The 16,146-nt window shown below is 40.6% G+C and overlaps 1 long non-coding RNA gene across 2 annotated transcripts; it reads left to right on the forward strand.

The window, feature by feature from the left end:
- The first annotated feature begins 4,011 nt into the window (after positions 1–4,011).
- LOC106601909 (uncharacterized) lies at positions 4,012–10,155 on the forward strand. Of its 2 annotated transcripts, XR_014391730.1 has the most exons (4): positions 4,012–4,261; positions 4,994–9,274; positions 9,350–9,397; positions 9,867–10,103. It is a non-coding gene; the product is annotated as an uncharacterized LOC106601909 (long non-coding RNA). The 2 variants fall into 2 exon arrangements; XR_014391729.1 differs by lacking the exon at positions 9,350–9,397 and having other exon boundaries at positions 4,013–4,261; positions 9,867–10,155.
- Positions 10,156–16,146: the final 5,991 nt, after the last annotated feature.

Below are 16,146 nucleotides of genomic sequence, written 5' to 3' on the forward strand. Positions count from 1 at the left end.
CTTCCAAGCGAGCTGTCCTTATGGTCCGAATGCAATTACAAATAGAACAATATCCAGCATGGGTCAAAACCGGAGATTTCCTTCCGATAGCAATCCTTCACGGAGTTTTTTGACTTGACTGTAGTGGCTTCCTTTCCTCTTTACCATAGCCACTGCCCAAGCCTGAAGCGGGGTTGTTTGGTACGCATACAGTCCACACTCAAGGTTTCCAAAAAGCCAAACATTCAATGATATCCAGGGATATGGTGCAACAAAAATGTTTATTCTTCTTATATCTAACAGGGAAATGATTATCCAATCAACTTAAAACATAGATTACTTGATATGGAAAATACATAATATGACATGTCTGTATGTCTGTATGGTCAAAAAACTATACCGCTCCCGCATCTAGCAAGGACTCCTCCCCCCGAAGGCCCAACTACCTGCCTTTATCCTAACACACTTACCACAGTACAATGAATGGGCAAGAGGGGGGGACAAAAACTAAGTTACACTAACAAAAAATGAATACATCTCAATCTGGTAAATATAAATCATAAAGGTAGCTAATATTTCATCATATACATTGATATTTAATATATTTCCACAAATATACATGGAGCTCTGAATGATCTGTCTTTTATACAAATATGTCAGAATCGGCTCTAACATACTGCATGGTCGGAACTAGAAGCACAAGCATTTCTCTACACTTGCATTTACACCTGCTAACCATGTGTATGTGACAAATACATTTCATTTGATTTTGTACACCGTAATTGATTAACAAACAAACCAAAACATAGGCAAAATATTCTTGTGCGTTGTTGATTTCAAAAAAGCTTTTGACTCAATTTGGCATGAGGGTCTGCTGTACAAATTGATGGAAAGTGGTGTTAGGGGAAAAACATACGACATTACAAAATCTATGAACACAAACAACAAGTGTGCAGTTAAAAGTGTGTAAAAGAAATTGGCAAAAAACACACATTTCTTTCCACAGGGCTGTGGGGTGAGAAAGGGATGCAGCTTAAGCCACACCATCTTTAACATATATATCACTGAATTGGCGAGGGCACTAGAACAGTCTGCAGCACCCGGCCTCACCCTTCTAGAATCTGAAGTCAAAATTCTACTGCTTGCTGATGATCTGGTGCTTCTGTCCCCAACCAAGGAGGGCCTACAGCAGCACCTAGATCTTCTGCACAGATACTGTCAGACAAGGGCCCAGACAGTAAATCTCAGGAAGTCAAAAATAATGGTGTTCCAAAAACGGTCCAGTTGCCAGGACCACAAATACAAATTCCATCTAAACACCGTTGCCCTAGAGAAAAAAACTACACGTACCTCGGCCTAAACATCTGCGCCACAGGTAACTTCCACAAAGCTGTGAACAATCTGAGAGACAAGACAAGAAGGGCCTTCTATGCCATCAAAAGGAACATCAAATTTTAATCTGGCTAAAAATAGCCATCACCTACAGACAGATTAACCTGGAGAAGAGCCCCCTAAGCAAGCTGGTCCAGGGGCTCTGTTCACAAACACAAACAGATCCCCAGGACAGCAACACAATTAGACCCAACCAAATCATGAGAAAACGAAAAGATAATTCGAGCAAACTAGAATTATATTTGGCCCTAAGCAGATAGTACACAGTGGCAGAATACCGACCACTGAGACTGACCCAAAATGAAGGAAAGCTTTAGGGGTTAGAAGGATTACTTTATCCTATCCCAGGTATTCCTTAAAGAGGTGGGGTTTCAGGTGTCTCCGGAAGGTGGTGATTGACTCCGCTGTCCTGGCGTCGTGAGGGAGCTTGTTCCACCATTGGGGTGGAACAAGCATTGCCTTTATAATGCACATTTTCTACTGATTAAATGTATGAATATAACAATTTTTGTGAGTTGACACAGCCAAGTGTGTGCCAGGGAAAAAACTACATTACATGCTGACTCAAATTTACCAGAAGTGGAATGGAACTAAAAAGGAATGTCTGTGATGGATGTCAGAGATTTGTTTGGGTCCTTGATAGACGATTCCAAATACATAAGTGTTTTGCAATAAAAGTGAAAATTGACATGTACTACATTGCAAGTTTGTTTATTTTCCAGTAAACTGTAACCGAACTTCCCGATAATAATGCATCCTAGTTGATGATCAATGGACTAGGGCCTAACATGATAACATTGGACTAGGGCCTAATGTGATAACATTGGACTAGGGCCTAACATGATAACATTGGACTAGGGCCTAACCTGATAACATTGGACTAGGGCCTAACATGATAACATTGGACTAGGGCCTAACGTGATAACATTGGACTAGGGCCTAACATGATAACATTGGACTAGGGCCTAACGTGATAACATTGGACTAGGGCCTAACATGATAACATTGGACTAGGGCCTAACATGATAACATTGGACTAGGGCCTAACGTGATAACATTGGACTAGGGCCTACCGTGATAACATTGGACTAGGGCCTAACGTGATAATATTGGACTAGGGCATAACGTGATAACCCTGGACTAGGGCCTACCGTGATAACATTGGACTAGGGCCTAACGTGATAACTTTAGACTAGGGCCTAAACTGATAACATTGGACTAGGGACTAACGTGATAACATTGGACTAGGGCCTAATGTGATAACACTGGACTAGGGCCTAACGTGATAACATTGGACTAGGGTCTAACGTGATAACACTGGACTAGGGCATAACGTGATAATGTTGGACTAGGGCCTAACGTGATAACATTGGACTAGGGCCTAACGTGATAACCCTGGACTAGGGCCTAACGTGATAACATTGGACTAGGGCCTAACGTGATAACTTTGGACTAGGGCCTAACGTGATAACATTGGACTAGGGCCTAACGTGATAACACTGAACTAGGGCATAACGTGATAACATTGGACTAGGGCCTAACGTGATAACACTGGACTAGGGCCTAAACTGATAACATTGGACTAGGGCCTAACGTGATAACATTGGACTAGGGCCTAACGTGATAACATTGGACTAGGGCCTAACGTGATAACACTGGACTAGGGCATAACTTGATAACATTGGACTAGGGCCTAACGTGATAACACTGGACTAGGGCCTAAACTGATAACATTGGACTAGGGCCTAACGTGATAACACTGGACTAGGGCATAACGTGATAACATTGGACTAGGGCATAACGTGATAACATTGGACTAGGGCCTACCGTGATAACATTGGACTAGGGCCTAACGTGATAACATTGGACTAGGGCCTAACGTGATAACATTGGACTAGGGCCTAACGTGATAACATTGGACTAGGGCCTAACGTGATAACACTGGACTAGGGCATAACGTGATAACACTGGACTAGGGCATAACGTGATAACATTGGAGTAGGGCCTAACGTGATAACATTGCTTTTAAAATGCACATTGTCAACATCTGTCTATGGATTGAATCCTGGCCTCAGCCTATACAGTAATACACATTAAAGTCATTAATATGCAGTTCCGTTCTTTGAAGAAAAATAAATAAATCATATCCTTATGTTTCTTAAGACCTGCCTAAACACAATCAATGAATGATATACTTATTAGTTTAGGTTGAAGTATTTCCTTGGTGATAACACAACAGTAGATGTGTAGGCTGGAGGTGTATTTCATTGGTTCTAATAGGAAGGTTGATCTACCTGCTGGTGCTACTGTTAAATGGGGTGAAGGAAAAACCAATGAAGGCAAACTGAATAAATATTTACTACAAAAATATTTTCTGTGCTTGAATATATAATATCATGCATGAATATAATGCTTCTTCTGAGTTGAAACAGCCAAATGTGTAACGGGAAATAACAACATTGCATGCTAAAACTATGGACGACACTAAGTCGTTCGGACGAGATAATTCACAGACAACTGTTTTTTTTGCCTTGGACTTTAAGTCTTCCTTACTCAAACTTACCAGAAGTGGAATGGAACTAAAGTGGAATTTGCGCAATGGATGTCAGAGATTTGTTTGTGTTCTTGCGAGATGATTCCACGTGCATCAGTATTTTGTAATAAATGTGAACATTGGCAGGGTACTCTGGGAATTACATTCCAAGTTTGTCTCTTTTCCAGTAAACTGTAAATGAACTTCAGAAGTACTTCCTGATAAAAATGAATCCTCCAAAGTGACGGGTTGTTTACCAATGTCTTTATAAGTTGCTGCACCAACCCATTTCTCTAGCATTCTGTTGCAAAGCAGGACAGAAACATCACATCCATTCTCAGCACATCAACTTAATAGGTATGGTACCCACTTGTTTACTTTTTGTCGTAATTATATTGCTGCAGTTTAAAGGCACAATATGTAAGCTTTACGGACGTTAGATGGTCATTTCAATCATTATAACCATCGATTATTGAAGAATATAGTTTATCAATGTGTTATGAGCTGATTACAACTGTGTTACCCTGTCATCAATCTATGTTCCTATTACTTCACTGTTTCTGTTGCTGTTTCCATTTGAGTCTTTGTAAACACCCCAATAGCTTCCGTTTAAACTAGCATGTTGATCTCCTGTCAGTCCTTGCATCAATAGTTCCATCTAACTAATTTGAGAGAGGTTACATTTCCGTTCCATCCCTCAACTGGCAACAAAGTGGCAGAGTCAAGCTGTTGAAATGACACATTCACATATTCTGCATGCTACTTTTCTACTGCTTGTATTCTTGTCAATCCCATTGACAGTAAATGTTCCTATCATGTAATCTATAAGCAGATGTTTCCTGTGCTTCTATTTTTATGACACCAGTGATTTACTGTCCCTTTGGTCTCTGTGTCTTCTCCCTGATGTTTTAGTTTATGGCTCTGAGCCGACGTCTGAATTTAGTCTCTGTGTCTTCTCCCTGATGTTTTAGTTTATGGCTCTGAGCCGACGTCTGAATTTAGTCTCTGTGTCTTCTCCCTGATGTTTTAGTTTATGGCTCTGAGCCGACGTCTGAATTTAGTCTCTGTGTCTTCTCCCTGATGTTTTAGGTTATGGCTATGAGCAGACGCCTGACTTTGGGTCTCTGTGTTCTCTCCCTGCTGGTTCTGCCAGGCCAGATGGAGAAGTGTGAATGCCAGGGTCCTAGAGGCTTTCCTGGAGGTAAATGCGTCGTAAGCTTAGAACAACTGCCTTACCCTATCATATCCCAAAAGTTAAGACTGTTGATTTTGGAGTAAGCTGTCACTTTAAGCATGCACATTCATTTGCGTACCTGATGATGGAGTGATGATGGGAAACAAAGAACTCTGAATTAATTCAGTTAGATAAGCAGTCCTACTCCTACAAAAAGGCTTTTGTCTGTAAAAGTTGCCAAACAAAACTGGGGCTGGGGGATAATGAGAAATCCCCATCTGGTATATTTCCTGCTGTTACCCTTTGATTAAAATAAAGAAAAATCCTAAGACTGTTGATTTTGGAATAAACTGTCAATTTAAGCAAGTCAGAGCAGACCAGACTGCAGAGCACTTTACAGGCTGAATGAGGCAGTCCTCGGTGTGTATGATGATGTACTGTTTCCTGTTATCTCTCCATTGGGCCACTTGGACTTGTTGGTGTACCTGGTCAACCTGGAGCCAGAGGTAAAGTCTTACATATTCACTATATTATTTACCAAAAATGTAAGGGGGTAGCAACACACGTACACGTGGATTCTATATTGTAGATATGTCTTAGTAGAGTATTGGCCTGAGGGAACACACTGAATGTGTTGTAAATAGTGTTATGAAATGTAATGTCATGTAAAATGTTAAATTGCCTTAATGCTGGACCCCAGGAAGATTAGCTGCTGCCTTGGCAGGAACTAATGAGGATCCCTAATAAACCCCAGGAAGAGTAGCTGCTGCCTTGGCAGGAATGAAGGGGGACCCCAGCAAGAGTAGCTGCTGCCTTGGCAGGAACTAATGGGGATCCATAATAAACCCCAGGAAGAGTAGCTGCTGCCTTGGCAGGGTCTAATGGGGATTCAAAATATACACAAATACCCTTCAAAACAATGTAGACCACAACCCTAGTGCTGCTTTCCCCTTCTGTATTTTTTTGGAAGACAAAGATCTCTGAATTACCTCAATTAGACAAAGCACACCAATTCCTAGAAAGAGACTTTGTCTGTACCAGTTGCCAAAATAAACATATTAAAAGGGTCTGGGGTATAATGAATTATTAGCGGTTCACAGCAGAGCTGTAAAACCTTTTGTTGTTCATAGATAATAAATACAAAATCCTTAACATGGCCAGATAACTCAAGTATAGATTGGACCGTTTGTTCTCATTTGTATTTACTGTAAATTCCGGACTATAAGCCGCAACTTCTTTCCCAAGCTTTGAACCTTCTCGGCTTAAACAATGACGCGGCTAATATACTGCTCAATAAAATAAAGGGAACACGTAAACAACACATCCTAGATCTGAATGATAGAAATAATCTTATTAAATACTTTTTTCTTTACATAGTTGAATGTGCTGACAACAAAATCACACAAAAATAATCAATGGAAATCCAATTTATCAACACATGGAGGTCTGGATTTGGAGTCACACTCAAAATTAAAGTGGAAAACCACACTACAGGCTGATTCAACTTTGATGTAATGTCCTTAAAACAAGTCAAAATGAGGCTCAGTAGTGTGTGTGGCCTCCACGTGCCTGTATGACCTCCCTACAATGCCTGGGCATGCTCCTGATGAGGTGGCGGATGGTCTCCTGAGGGATCTCCTCCCAGACCTGGACTAAAGCATCCGTCAACTCCTGGACAGTCTGTGGTGCAACGTGGCGTTGGTGGATGGAGCGAGACATGATGTCCCAGATGTGCTCAATTGGATTCAGGTCTGGGGAACGGGCGGGCCAGTCCATAGCATCAATGCCTTCCTCTTGCAGGAACTGCTGACACACTCCTGCCACATGAGGTCTAGCATTGTCTTGCATTAGGAGGAACCCAGGGCCAACCGCACCAGCATATGGTCTCACAAGGGGTCTGAGGATCTCATCTCGGTACCTAATGGCAGTCAGGCTACCTCTGGCGAGCACATGGAGGGCTGTGCGGCCCCCCAAAGAAATGCTACCCCACACCATGACTGACCCACCACCTAACCGGTCATGCTGGAGGATGTTGCAGGCAGCAGAACGTTCTCCACGGCGTCTCAAGACTCTGTCACGTCTGTCACGTGCTCAGTGTGAACCTGCTTTCATCTGTGAAGAGCACAGGGCGCCAATGGAAATCTTGGTGTTCTCTGGCAAATGCCAAAAGTCCTGCACGGTGTTGGACTGTAAGCACAACCCCCACCTGTGGACGTCGGGCCCTCATACCACCCTCATGGAGTCTGTTTCTGACCGTATGAGCAGACACATGCACATTTGTGGCCTGCTGGAGGTTATTTTGCAGGGCTCTGGCAGTGCTTCTCCTGCTCCTCCTTGCACAAAGGCGGAGGTAGCGGTCCTGCTGCTGGGTTGTTGCCCTCCTACGGCCTCCTCCACGTCTCCTGATGTACTGGCCTGTCTCCTGGTAGCGCCTCCATGCTCTGGACACTACGCTGACAGACACAGCAAACCTTCTTGACACAGCTCGCATTGATGTGCCATCCTGGATGAGCTGCACTACCTGAGCCACTAGTGTGGGTTGTAGACTCCGTCTCATGCTACCACTAGAGTGAAAGCACCGCCAGCATTCAAAAGTGACCAAAACATCAGCCAGGAAGCATAGGAACTGAGAAGTGGTCTGTGGTCCCCACCTGCAGAACCACTCCTTTATTGGGGGTGTCTTGCTAATTGCCTATAATTTCCACCTGTTGTCTATTCCAGTTGCACAATAGCATGTGACATTTATTGTCAATCAGTGTTGCTTCCTAAGTGGACAGTTTGATTTCACAGAAGTGTGATTGACTTGGAGTTACATTGTGTTGTTTAAGTGTTCCCTTTATTTTTTGGAGCAGTGTATATGGATTTTTCCCGCTTTCAATTTTTTTTTTCCAAAAAACACATTCTGTGACTTGGTCAGTTTTTTGGCGGCATGAAGATTTCATTAGACCAATGAAATTGCCGAACGGGTTAAGGTCAAACAACTTTTTTGTTTACTGTTTTGATTAATCGAGCGCTCTCAAACTTCCCATCATTCTGATTACGGTAGTCATTTTGTCACCCTCATCATGGCAAAGACACGGAGAAATGCATATGATGCAGCTTTCAAGTTGAAGGCGATTGATCTGGCTGTTGGAAAAGGAAATAGAGCTGCTGCTTGGTCTTAATGAGTCGATGATAAGACGTTGGAAACAGCAGCGTGAGGAATTGACTCAGTGCAAAAAGACAACTAAAGCTTACTGCAAATGTTTAATTTTTTGTTACAAGCCGTGTTTCGTTAAAGCCTATTTATTTTTGTTACAAGCTGTGTTTCGTTAAAGCCCGTGTAAAGTTAATTTGTTTCAATGTACCGATAGGCATCTGCGGCTTATAGACATGTGCGGCTTATTTATGTTCAAAATAATATATATTTTTAATTCAATGGGTTCGGCTTATATTCAGGTGCGCTTAATGGTCCGGAAATTACGGTAGGAGTCTTTCCTCATGCTAAACACTTTTGCCTCAATTACCCATAAAGTCTGTCAGGATAGATTTACCTCCATCTTGGACATTTGGGAAAACTTTAAAAAAACGTATTCTCATGAACCACAAGTCCATTGTCACGGATCCGCCCCTGTACTGCTGCTCATTCCGGAAGTCTACGTCACCGGCCTTCTAGGTGTCACTGCACTGGATTCATTTTCACCAACCCCGGACTGTCTTGTCTCATTGCGCACACCTGGTTACATTCCCCCTGATTAGGATGTTATATATGTACCCTCTGTTCCCCATTGTACCTGTCGATTTTTGTTCCATGTCCGTTGGTCTTGTGAGTACCTGTGCTCGGTTGTTTCGGCTTTCATGCTACGTGTTATTGTGTACTTGTTATTATGGGTCTCGTCCCATGTATTATTTAGAGGTTTACACCTCACTCTTTTGTTTGGGTTACATCCCTGTCTTATCTATATATATATATATACACACGTGTGTGTTTATTTTGGGCTTCTTCCCCATCGTTTTCATGACGTACTTTATTTTGAGTGGAGAAAAAAAAACTTTACTACGTATTCCTATGCCTGTCTCCTATCATTACACAGCCATCCATCCACATCTCTATTATCTCACCATAGGACGTCCTGGACTTCCTGGATATCCTGGTAGAGTTGGATGTGATGGAGTCCGTGGTCTACCTGGACCCCCGGGCCTTGCAGGAGCTACTGGTATTCAGCTGATTGATCTCTTCCTGGTTATGAATTGATTATTTGGTTCTCTAGTCACACCTTCTGTTTTCACAGACTAAGACTTGGAACCCCTGCAAGAAAGCTTGGTCAAATTGCAGTTGGGTAAGGAAGTGAATTTCAGAAAGCATGATGTTATGTACTTGAATGCAACATGACAGATCCCATATCTTAATTTGATCATTGTTGTCGCAGAGAATTTTCCTGCACATCAGGAAACGCAAACTGGTAGTGTATTCAAGGTCTAAAAATGCTTCTAAAGTTTACATTTCCTCTTAAAAAATGTCAGACTTGATTTGGCCGACAAAGAAACGATAATTCCCTACAAATAATGACCATTATTTATAATCCACATGACAATTCCTAGCTCCTGTTCCTGCAGGATTATTTTCCTGCTCTGAAACTGGCTCAAACTAAGATACTGCATCCGTAGATTATATTGTACTTATAAACAATCCGTTCAACATAAATTATGCAATATTCATAGTGTTTCCATTTGTGAAATGTAAAACACCAACTTTTGCTTCCACTTTTAATGTTACACTGACTGCATTAATACCTGGTTTCTCTTCAGCCATAAACTATGATTTCACCAGAAGAGTTGACAAGAAGTACTTTGTGTCACACAAGAGACCGGGTTCTTTTGACGACGCTGTTCAGTTCTGTACCAAGAGGGGCTTGGTGTTGGCTTTGCCGAAGAACGAGGAGGAAAACACTGCTCTCACGCAGGTCTTTGAAGGGGCTTTGAAGAATGCATGGCTCAATGTTGACAACAGTAAAGAGGGGAAGTTTCAGGTAGATTTGAAAGGCCATCCCCTCACCTTTTCCAAATGGGGAGATGGGGAACCAAAAGTGCCTAATGGGGATAAGGGCTGTACAATGTTGACAGAGTCAGGTGCATGGCAGGTGACATACGATTGCTCCTTCAATGCCTATATCGTGTGTGAGATATAGAGACACGTCAATGAAATGCTGTTTCTGAATTTAATATGAAATATTTATTCTCAATAAAAATGTGTTATGTTTAATCTCAATGTATTATCTCTATTCCTTATCTTGTGCGTATTTCCAGTTCTTTACCTTTATTCAAATTAGCTACTTAAATTGTGAGGTAAAATATGAAGGGACATTTGTGGAATAAAGCAACCAACACATTTACTTTGGTGCTTGTCTGTCTCCTTCATGCTCCTTCTCTCTGAACAGATGGGCTACTGCTCATGCACATGGCTACTTTTGACCTACAGTTTGCTGACAGAGGAATAACAAATATATATTTCCAAACAACAAAATATCAATTTAAACTTTTATGAATAGGCTGACATAGATATTGAACCCCCCTAGTAAAAGCAATGCATCTCAACACGAAAGGAAGATGTCTGTGAGGGAGACCCTCCTTAGAGCTGGTGTTATATGTTTCTCTGGAGACATAATGACAAGTTATCCGTTCCACCAGAGGGTGAAGGGGGACAGAAATCAGGAGGATAGAATTATGGTCATATTTGCCAAATGGAGGGCGAGCTTTGTATGAGTGTCTGTGTGTGGAGTAAAGGTGGGCCAGAGTTTTTTACCCCTCTGGTTGCACATTTAACATGCTGATAGAAATTTGGTAATACGCATTTAAATTCCCTGCATTAAAGTCCCCGGCTACTAGGAACGCCGCCTCTGGGTGAGCGTTTACCTGTTTACTTATGGCGGAATACATTTCATTCAGTGCGGTCTTAGTGCCAGATTCAGTCTGTGGTGGTATGTAGACAGCTACGGAAAATACAGATGAAAACGCAGGGCCAGATGGTTTGGGACACTGGATTCTGACAGTCCTCACTACTTGCGGTTATATCCAGGATCAAAACAGGAAGCAGCAACATGGGTCTGTTAATTCAAAGATTCATCTTAGAAGAAAAACAATTCTATCAACACTTTGTGAAAATAGTGGTGAGTAATGTTTTTTTGAGCACAGCATTTGCTGTCACTAAACATTTTTCAACAAGAAACAATGTTATTCTTAGTTATCCCTGCGCATACAGGTTTCTGTCAACAAGAAACAATGTTATTCTTAGTTATTACTGTACTGTACACACAGGTTTCTGTCAACAAGAAACAATGTTATTCTTAGTTATTACTGTACATACAGGTTTCTGTCAACAAGAAACAATGTTATCGTTAGTTATTACTGTACTGTACACACAGGTTTCTGTCAACAAGAAACAATGTTATTCTTAGTTATTACTGTACATACAGGTTTCTGTCAACAAGAAACAAAATCAATGTTATTCTTAGTTATTACTGTACATACAGGTTTCTGTCAACAAGAAACAAAAATCAGTGTTATTCTTAGCTATTACTGTACATACAGGCTTCTGTCAACAAGAAACAAAATCAATGTTATTCTTAGTTATCCCTGCGCATACAGGTTTCTGTCAACAAGAAACAATGTTATTCTTAGTTATTACCGTACATACAGGTTTCTGTCAACAAGAAAGAATGTTATTCTTAGTTATTACTGTACATACAGGTTTCTGTCAACAAGAAACAATGTTATTCTTAGTTATTACTGTACTGTAAATACAGGTTTCTGAAACTAGATCTTACACAAGACACTGACATATACATATTTAGGATCTTCATTTGAGCCAGTTTGCTACATCAGGAAAATAATCCTGCAGAAACAGGAAATGTGAATTATTATATGGATTATAATTAATGGAAATGTTTAGTAGGGGTTGATACATTTTTCGTTAGGACAAATCAAGTCTGAAATAATAAAGCGGAAATTGCAAACTATAGTAGCCATTTTAAACCGCAAATACACTACTGCTGTGCAGGAATATTATCAGCAACAAAAGAGTGATCAAATTAAGATTCTACATCTGTATGGGAGATAATAACTTGGCATTAATATTCTACCATCAATGCATGTGGTAGAATATATAATATAATACTTTTTGTGTGTGTCAGGGCAAAACCTACATTACATGTTGACTCAAACTTACCAGAAGTGGAATGGAACTAAAATGGAATGTGCGTGATTGATGTCAAAGATTTGTTTGGGTCCTTGACAGACGATTCCAAATGCATAAGTGTTTTGCAATAAAAGTGAAAATTGACATGTACTACATTCCAAGTTTGTATATTATCCAGTAAACTGTAACTGAACTTCAGAAGTACTTCCCGATAATAATGCATCCTAGGTGATGATCCTTGGACTAGGGCCTAACGTGATAACATTGGACTAGGGCCTAATGTGATAACATTGGACTAGGGCCTAATGTGATAACATTGGACTAGGGCCTAACATTGTAACATTGGACTAGGGCCTAATGTGATAACATTGGACTAGGGCCTAACGTGATAACACTGGACTAGGGACTAAACTGATAACATTGGACTAGGGCATAACGTGATAACATTGGACTAGGGCCTAACATGATAACATTGGACTAGGGCCTACCGTGATAACATTGGACTCGGGCCTAACGTGATAACATTGGACTAGGGCCTAACGTGATAACATTGGACTAGGGCCTAACGTGATAACATTGGACTAGGGCCTAACGTGATAACATTGGACTAGGGCCTAACGTGATAACATTGGACTAGGGCCTAACGTGATAACATTGGACTAGGGCCTAACGTGATAACACTGGACTAGGGCATAACGTGATAACATTGGACTAGGGCCTAACGTGATAACATTGGACTAGGGCATAACGTGATAACATTGGACTAGGGCATAACTTGATAACACTGGACTAGGGCATAACGTGATAACACTGGACTAGGGCCTAACGTGATAACATTGCTTTTAAAATGCACATTGTCAACATCTGTCTATGGATTGAATCCTGGCCTCAGCCTATACAGTAATACACATTAAAGTCATTAATATGCAGTTCTGTTCTTTGAAGAAAAATAAATAAATCATATCTGTCGTGTCTTTGGGGTACCATTAAACGGAAGATATGTTTATCAATTAGCTCCCTGTAATTATTATCATGCGATTAAACGGATTAATCATTTAATTGTAATTAACTAGGAGATCGGGGCACCAAGGAGAATATTCAGATTACAAAGCTATAATTTTCCTAATATAACTTTCCTGTACTATAATATTATATTATATTATAGTATAGGCAGATTATCTTCTAGTTTAATTGGTGTATTTTACCTCTAGTCCAGTCTCATACCAAACGTCGTAAATTGTTGTATCTGCACGAACCCAGTCTTCACTAAAATCATCCATACATCAATTGTCTTAAAATCATTTATTTACTACACTAAGTAATTAACAGAAAAACATACAAACATTCATTATCGTCACAAAGGATTGGTATCGGAATGTGCCCTACTGGCTAAACAGGCAGGTCGGCCTGTTGAACAATGGATCATAAAAGGTCGGCTGAGAAGTTACACAGGGTTCATTAATATTAACAATTGACAATTGAATGCTCACTCATTCGGGAACAATTGCAATCAATATATATTTACGCTCAGTGTGTCGTTCTGATTCTTGTTGGAGAGTAGTTCTGTTGGGGAGTTTTGTCCGCGTTCTCTCTCTCTCTCTCTCTCGGTTAGAATGGATCTTTCAGAGCGACATTCATTAATGTCGTCATCGAATGGTTGGTTCGTTGGTCTTCGCGTTCAATGATATAATTTACTTAGCTGCAGACTAATAATTAATATCAAAGACTTGTTCTTATTCTGTCAGTATCGATAGTCTAAAAGTTAACCACGTGGTATGGTTCACTTTCAGTAGAGGAATTGGAAGGTAAAACCTATTAGCCAACGGAGTGTAGGCCTGGTCTGAAGAAATGTAAATCCGGGGGTGTTTTATAGTGCCCATAGAACAGCTTGTCAAATGACGCCTGGTCCTGTATGGGTCCCTGGGGGCGTGCCTATGACTGAGTTAGATTTGGTTAAAGAAATACAATTCTATCACATTACATCAGTACATAGCATCTCAATGTCTTACAAAAGCTTTATCCTTATTAATACATTCCATACACCCATATAATGCAAGTCTTAAACTGAGTCTATTATATAAACAGTTTTATGGTAATATGGCTATATTGTCTCTTCTGAGTATCACAAAATGGTACCAAGCGGATCAGTTCGTAGCTGGATTCGTCAACAATCTTCCATACCTTCTCCAGAACACAAAATGTCGCTTGGCTCTCCAATTCTATGAGTTGGAAGAATTTCCTGTGTCTCTCTATGGGCCATGTGGCCAGAGACTCTCCTGGAATTTTAGAGTTTTTACGACCCTTTACACACAGGGTGGATTGTGTGCAAAAGGGAGGGGTCAACTGTCCTCCCTGTACCAAAAGAGGCCAACGTCATGACATATCCTTATGTTTCTTAACACCTGCCTAAACACAATCAATGAATGATATATTTATTTATTTAGGTTGAAGTATTTCCTTGGTGATAACACAACAGTAGATGTGTAGGCTGGAGGTGTATTTCATCAGTTCTAATAGGAAGGTTGATATACCTGCTGGTGCTACTGTTAAATGGGGTGAAGGAAAAACCAATGAAGGCAAACTGAATAAATATTTACTACAAAAATATGTGTGCTTGAATATATAGTATAATGTATGAGTATAATGCATCTTCTGAGTTGAAACAGCTAAATGTGTGCCGGGAAAAAACAACATTGCATGCTAAAACAATGGAACTATGGAAGACACTAAGTCATTCGGATGAGATAATTGTGTACTTCTTTTTTGTTTTTGCCTTGGACTTTAAGTCTTCCTTTCTCAAACTCACCAGAAGTAGAATGGAACTAAAGTGGAATTTGCGCAATGGATGTCAGAGATTTGTTTGTGTTCTTGCGAGATGATTCCACGTGCATCAGTATTTTGTAATAAATGTGAACATTGGCAGGGTACTCTGGGAATTACATTCCAAGTTTGTCTCTTTTCCAGTAAACTGTAAATGAACTTCAGAAGTACTTCCTGATAAAAATGAATCCTCCAAAGTGACGGGTTGTTTACCAATGTCTTTATAAGTTGCTGCACCAACCCATTTCTCTAGCATTCTGTTGCAAAGCAGGACAGAAACATCACATCCATTCTCAGCACATCAACTTAAAAGGTATGGTACCCACTTGTTTACTTTTTGTCTTAATTATATTGCTGCAGTTTAAAGGCACAATATGTAAGCTTTACGGACGTTAGATGGTCATTTCAATCATTATAACCATCGATTATTGAAGAATATAGTTTATCAATGTGTTATGAGCTGATTACAACTGTGTTACCCTGTCATCAATCTATGTTCCTATTACTTCACTGTTTCTGTTGCTGTTTCCATTTGAGTCTTTGTAAACACCCCAATAGCTTCTGTTTAAACTAACATGTTGATCTCCTGTCAGTCCTTGCATCAATAGTTCCATCTAACTAATTTGAGAGAGGTTACATTTCCGTTACATCCCTCAACTGGCAACAAAGTGGCAGAGTCAAGCTGTTGAAATGACACATTCACATATTCTGCATGCTACTTTTCAACTGCTTGTATTCTTGTCGATCCCATTGACAGTAAATGTTCCTATCATGTAATCTATAAGCAGATGTTTCCTGTGCTTCTATTTTTATGACACCAGTGATTTACTGTCCCTTTGGTCTCTGTGTCTTCTCCCTGATGTTTTAGTTTATGGCTCTGAGCCGACGTCTGAATTTAGTCTCTGTGTCTTCTCCCTGATGTTTTAGTTTATGGCTCTGAGCCGACGTCTGAATTTAGTCTCTGTGTCTTCTCCCTGATGTTTTAGGTTATGGCTATGAGCAGACGCCTGACTTTGGGTCTCTGTGTTCTCTCCCTGCTGGTTCTGCCAGGCCAGATGGAGAAGTGTGAATGCC

The sequence above is a fragment of the Salmo salar genome, chromosome 03, assembly GCF_965601325.2.
Source record: "Salmo salar chromosome 03, fSalSal1, whole genome shotgun sequence".
NCBI lineage: Eukaryota > Metazoa > Chordata > Actinopteri > Salmoniformes > Salmonidae > Salmo > Salmo salar.